This window comes from Carcharhinus amblyrhynchos, chromosome 12 (assembly GCF_965287045.1).
Source record: "Carcharhinus amblyrhynchos chromosome 12, sCarAmb.v2.hapA, whole genome shotgun sequence".
Taxonomy (NCBI): Eukaryota; Metazoa; Chordata; class Chondrichthyes; order Carcharhiniformes; family Carcharhinidae; genus Carcharhinus; species Carcharhinus amblyrhynchos.
In genome coordinates, this window is record NC_137335.1 from 20,155,790 (window position 1) to 20,162,478 (window position 6,689).

At 46.6% G+C, this 6,689-nt stretch overlaps 1 non-coding gene across 1 annotated transcript; it reads left to right on the top strand.

The window, feature by feature from the left end:
• Positions 1 to 2,126: 2,126 nt before the first annotated feature.
• LOC145351232 (U5 spliceosomal RNA) lies at positions 2,127 to 2,239 on the top strand. Its single transcript, XR_013888353.1, has one exon. It is a non-coding gene; the product is annotated as a U5 spliceosomal RNA (small nuclear RNA).
• Positions 2,240 to 6,689: the final 4,450 nt, after the last annotated feature.

The window sequence follows — 6,689 nt, forward strand, 5'->3', positions numbered from 1 at the left end:
AGTGCCGGATGATTGGAAAATGGCTAATGTTACGCCGTTGTTTAAGAAGGGTGCCAGGCAAAAGGCGGGGAATTATAGGCCAGTTAGTTTAACGTCTGTTGTAGGTAAAATGTTAGAATCTGTCATTAAGGAGGAAATTGCAAGGCATCTTGAGGGGAATTGCTTGATAGAGCAGACGCAGCACGGTTTCATTAAAGGGAAGTCGTGTCTGACAAATTTACTGGAGTTCTATGAGGATGTGTCTAGGGCGGTAGATAGAGGAGAGCCGGTGGATGTGGTCTTTCTAGATTTTCAAAAGGCATTTGACAAAGTACCTCACAAGAGGTTATTGCAGAAGGTCGAGGGACATGGAGTTGGGGGTAGGGTGTTAGCGTGGATAGAGGATTGGTTGTCAAATGGGAGGCAGAGAGTGGGGGTCAATGGGTGCTATTCGGATTGGCGGATGGTGACTAGTGGAGTGCCCCAGGGGTCGGTGCTGGGGCCTCAGCTTTTTACCATTTATATAGATGATCTGGAGGAGGGAACCGAGTGTAGGCTGTCGAAATTTGCTGATGACACCAAGATTGGGGGAACGGCAAATTGTGCGGAGGGTGTGGAGAGTCTGCAGAAGGACCTAGATAGGCTGGGCGAATGGGCCAGGAAATGGCAAATGGAATTTAATGTTGGCAAGTGTGAGGTGGTCCACTTTGGTAGGAATAATGGTAGGAAGGACTATTACTTACGTGGCAAAAAACTGCAGCAGGCGACGGTGCAGAGGGACCTCGGGGTCCTTGTGCATGAGTCACAAAAACCCAGCTTGCAGGTGCAGCAGGTGGTCAGGAAGGCGAATGGGATGCTGGCCTTCATAGCGAGGGGGATTGAATATAAAAGTAGAGAGGTCTTGCTGCAGCTGTATAGGGCATTGGTGAGACTGCAGCTGGAGTACTGTGTGCAGTTTTGGGCGCCGCACCTGCGCAAAGATATTTTGGCCTTGGAGGGAGTGCAGAGGAGGTTTACTAGGCTGATGCCAGAGTTGAGGGGGTTGAGCTATGAGGAGAGGCTGAATAAACTAGGCTTGTACTCGTTAGAGTTTAGAAGAATGAGGGGAGATCTCATTGAGACGTATAAGATGATGAATGGGATGGATAGGATAGAGGTGGAGAGACACTTCCCGCTCAAAAAAGACAGTAGGACTAGGGGGCACAGCCTCAAGATAAAGGGGGGGGGCGGTTTAGAACAGAGTTGAGGAGGAACTTCTTCACTCAAAGGGTGGTGAATCTCTGGAATTCTCTGCCCGTTGAAGTGGTGGAGGCTGCCTCGCTAAATATTTTTAAGACGCGGGTTGATGGGTTTTTGATAAGAGAGGGGATTAAGGGTTATGGGGAGAGGGCGGGAAAGTGGAACTGAGCCACGACAGATCAGCCATGATCTTATTGAATGGCGGGGCAGGCTCGAAGGGCTAGATGGCCTACTCCTGCTCCTATTTCTTATGTTCTTATGTTCAACACCAGGTTACAACACCAGGTTAAAGTCCAACAGGTTTATTTGGTAGTAAAAGCCACTGGCTTTGGGAGCGCTGCTCCTTTGTCAGGCAAGTGGGAAAACATGTGACAGTAATAAATTAAATCAATAAATCAAAAGTGACAGAGCCCAGCTACTTTCCCTGATCATCCTGCAACTTGCTTTCAGTTTCAGAGGAGTCGGTAATGACAAGGAACATTGACGGTCACTCCACCCAAAGCTTTATAATCGGACCGGTCCACCCTGAATTCGGATTCTTAAAATGTTGGGGTTAAACTAGAAATACCAGAGAGTCAGGTAGACAGCTGCTGACGCTGTGGTTTCTGTTCTTCACGTCTGTCAATGAATTACATTTCAGTCACGAAGCAGCAGAGTCCACAGTCTGCTGGCAGCGGCAAGATTGCTCCTCCTGCTAATTTACATATCTGAAATGATGTGCGAAAGCTCAATAATTATCACTGTTTCTGTAGCACATTAAAGGATTTCAACTAATTTTTTATTAAGATCTATGTCGGTTAAGTGTTTGTTGCTAATATCGATGTTGCTTGTCAGTATATCTGCTCAGTATGATGTTAAGGAGCTAAGTGTGCGGTGGGGTGAGAGTTTGATTGAGCAAATCGTTAGCATTCTCTGGTTTTTCTTCAGATCGTATAAATCTTTCGCCTTTTACTAAAGATTTCCGTGGAGAGGAACATTCGGAGTTTTAGATAATTTTTTGATGCCCTATTTTCGTGGGGCTTGTTCGGTAATTAAGAGTAGAGTTAAGTTTATGTTGAGTGCGTTGTATGGAAAACTGTTTTTGTTACTTGTGATGAGTAGTCCTTTTTTATCGCAATTTGCAGTGTTTATACTTTATCTCATTGTAGTTTAAATTGGACATTCAGCAGAGCACATTTAGTTCATAGATAGTGTTGTGGCACGCTAAGGTTGCACCAATACAATTGCAATTATACACGATATAATGTCAAGATGAAAGTTAATATTGCGGCTGCTGCAATACGGAACAGAAACAAAATGCTGGAAAATAGCTGTGATAGCATTTATGAAGAGAGACTAGAGCCAACGTTTCGAGTCAGGATGACCCTTCGTCAGAGCTGGGTGTAAGATAAAAGCAATACTGTGATCCTCTGCTGGAATCTGAAACAAAATGCTGGAAAATCTCAGCAGGTCTGACAATCATAGGTGGGGAGAGAATGGAGCCAACGTTTCGGATCTCTTCGTTAGAGATGTATAAATTGCTTTCACTATTTCATCAGATTCTGAGGCTTGAACAGAACGATGCTGTTGGGCTGTCTTTCTTGCAGCCAGACTTGGAGGATCTGCAGGCTGCCCATGAGGGGGTTTCCGTGGGGAAGAGATTCGCTCATCTCATTATAGGTTTTTCCTTCGCAAAGATCTGGAAAGATTTACCATGTGTTTTGTCAAGGTTAATCCCCAAGCACCTCGGTGACAGCAGTCTGCTCCATGGCACTCAAAACTGCTAATGGGGGGCAACGTCGTTTTTGCCAATTAAAGGCTCCACAGAAATACTATGTGGTAACTTGGTTTTTGAAATACTGGAAGAACATTCAAAAACGGCCATCATTTGAGCAATCAGGTTCTATTAAAAAAGCATGAAGACAAAACTGTGAATGTATCAAGATATCATTAGATTTGGCAGCACCAATACATCAGACCACAAAATGGTAATTACCTATCTTTGATTTAGAGCTAAGCCCAATCAAAGGATGGACATCAAGAAATTAATTAAAACTCTTAAGTTTCTTTCCATGAAAATCTTTAACAAAAGACAATTAGCTACAAATCATCAATGTCTAACAGAAAGAGCAATAAATATTGAATTTTCGCATAGCATTTTAATTATGTAGATAGAGGGACGGGGCTAATCTAACCTTTTTCTAGACAAGGAGAAGCTGTAGGTTCTGGGCCCTCTGCTGGTCAGGAGGTAAACACAGTAAGAAGTCTCACAACACTGGGTTAGAGTCCAACTGGTTTATTTGGTAGCAAATGCCACTAGCTTTCAGGGCTCTGCCCCTTCGTCAGGTGAGTGGGGAGTGCTGATCACAAATAGTGCATATAAAGACACACACTCGGTTTACAGAATACTGATTAAAATGCGATCAAGTCGTAAAGGTGCAGACAATGTGAGTGGAGATAGCAGTAAGAGATGTGGATTGTCTCCAGACAGGACAGTAAGCGAGATGTTGCAAGCCCAGGCAAGTCAGGGGGGTTACAAATAATGTGATGTGAACCCAAGATCCCAGTTGAGGCCGTCCTCATGTGTGCAGAGCTTGGCTATCAGTCTCTGCTCAGTGACTCTGTGCTGTTATGTGTCATGAAGGCCACCTTGGAGAACGCTTACCCAAAGATCAGAGGCCCAAAGACTGTGACTGCTGAAGTGTTCCCCAACAGGAAGAGAACAGTCTTGCCTGGTGATTGTCGAGTGGTGTTAAAAACATAAGAACATAAGAAATAGGAGCAGGAGTAGGCCATCTAGCCCTTCGAGCCTGCCCCGCCATTCAATAAGATCATGGCTGATCTGTCGTGGCTCAGTTCCACATTCCCGCCCTCTCCCCATAACCCTTAATCCCCTCGCTTATCAAAAACCCATCAACCCGCGTCTTAAAAATATTTAGCGAGGTAGCCTCGACCACTTCAACGGGCAGAGAATTCCAGACATTCACCACCCTTTGAATGAAGAAGTTCCTCCTCAACTCCGTTCTAAAGCGCCCCCCCTTTATCTTGAGGCTGTGCCCCCTAGTCCTACTATCCTTTCTGAGCGGGAAGAGTCTCTCCACCTCTATCCTATCCATCCCATTCATCATCTTATACGTCTCAATGAGATCTCCCCTCATTCTTCTAAACTCTAACGAGTACAAGCCTAGTTTATTCAGCCTCTCCTCATAGCTCAACCCCCTCAACTCTGGCATCAGCCTAGTGAACCTCCTCTGCACTTCCTCCAAGGCCAAAATATCCTTGCGTAAGTACGGTGCCCAAAACTGCACACAGTACTCCAGCTGCGGCCTCACCAATGCCCTATACAGCTGCAGCAAGACCTCTCTACTTTTATATTCAATCCCCCTCGCTATGAAGGCCAGCATCCCATTCGCCTTCCTGACCACCTGCTGCACCTGCAAGCTGGGTTTTTGCGACTCATGCACAAGGACCCCGAGGTCCCTCTGCACTGTCGCCTGCTGCAGTTTTTCGCCACGTAAGTAATAATCCTTCCTACCATTATTCCTACCAAAGTGGACCACCTCGCACTTGCCAACATTAAATTCCATTTGCCATTTCCTGGCCCATTCGCCCAGCCTATCTAGATCCTTCTGCAGACTCTCCACACCCTCCGCACAATTTGCCGTTCCACCAATCTTGGTGTCATCAGCAAATTTCGACACCATACATTCGATTCCCTCCTCCAGATCATCTATATAAATGGTAAATAGCTGAGGCCCCAGCACCGACCCCTGGGGCACTCCACTAGTCACCATCCGCCAATCCGAATAGCACCCATTGACCCCCACTCTCTGCCTCCTATTTGACAACCAATCCTCTATCCACGCTAACACCCTACCCCCAACTCCATGTCCCCTGACCTTCTGCAATAACCTCTTGTGAGGTACCTTGTCAAATGCCTTCTGAAAATCAAGGAAGACCACATCCACTGGCTCTCCTCTATCCACCGCCCTAGACACATCCTCATAGAACTCCAGTAAATTTGTCAGACACGACTTCCCTTTAACGAAACCGTGCTGCGTCTGCTCTATCAAGCAATTCCCCTCAAGATGCCTCGCTATTTCCTCCTTGATGATGGATTCGAACATTTTACCTACAACAGACGTTAAACTAACCGGCCTATAATTCCCTGCCTTTTGCCTGGCACCCTTCTTAAACAACGGCGTAACATTAACCGTTTTCCAATCTTCCGGCACTTCCCCGGAATCCAGTGACGTCTGGAAAATAACCACCAAGGCATCCACTATCACCTCCGCCATTTCTTTCAGAACCCTCGGATGCATTCCATCTGGTCCTGGTGACTTGTCCACAATCAGCCCCTCCAGTCTGTCGAGCACCGCCTCTCTAGTAACAGTAATGTCATTAAGACCCTCCAGTCCTACCACCTTTCCATCTCTAACACCCGGCAAATTATTCACGTCCTCCTCTGTGAAGACAGAAACAAAAAAGTTATTCAAGACCTCAGCCATATCCCCATCCCCTACCACTAAGTCCCCCTTCTCATCCTCTAAGGGACCAACGTTCACCCTAGCCAGCCTCTTCCTTTTTATATATTTATAAAAACTCTTGCTATCCTTTTTTATATTAAGCGCTAGCCCGGCTTCATAGTTTCTCCTACCCTCCTTTATCAACTTCTTTGTCAATCTTTGTTGACATTTAAACCTCTCCCAGTCCTCTTCTCGCCCACTACTCTTAGCTACTCTAAACGCCTCCGCTTTTAATTTAACACTTTCCTTCACCTCCTTTGTTATCCACGGCTTATTACCTCTCCTCCTACGGTCCTTTTTGACCATCGGAATAAATTTCTGCTGAGCACCAAGAAAGATCTCCTTAAAGATCCTCCACTGCTCCTCAGCAGACCTACCTTCCAACGCGCTCCCCCAGTCCACATTCGCCAATTCTTCTCTCATCCTACCGTACTCCCCTCTGTTCAAACAAAGGACGCGTGTCCGGGAACCCACGTTCTCCTCCTCCATCTGCACCAGAAACTCCACCATACAATGATCACTCTCCCCAAGAGGATCCTTCACCTCAAGGTCCCTAATTCTACCCGCCTCATTACATAACACCAGATCCAAGATAGCTCGCTCCCTCGTCGGCTCCAACACACACTGTTCAAGGAAACTATCCCGGCAGCATTCCAAGAACTCCTCCTCGAGCCCACCGTGTCCAACATGGGTCGACCAATCAATATGTAGATTGAAATCCCCCATAACTACGGCTGTCCCATTCCTGCACGGCGCACTTATTTGCGCGTTAACAGCCCGCCCCACCTCCAGATCATTATTCGGGGGCCTATAGACGACACCCACCAGCGTCTTCCTCCCTTTGCTGTTCCTAATCTCCACCCACAACGATTCCACGTTCTGCTCCTTGGCTCCAATATCATCCTTTGCTACCACCCTGATGCTATCCTTAATCAGCAGAGCTACGCACCCCCCTCTTTCCTCCCG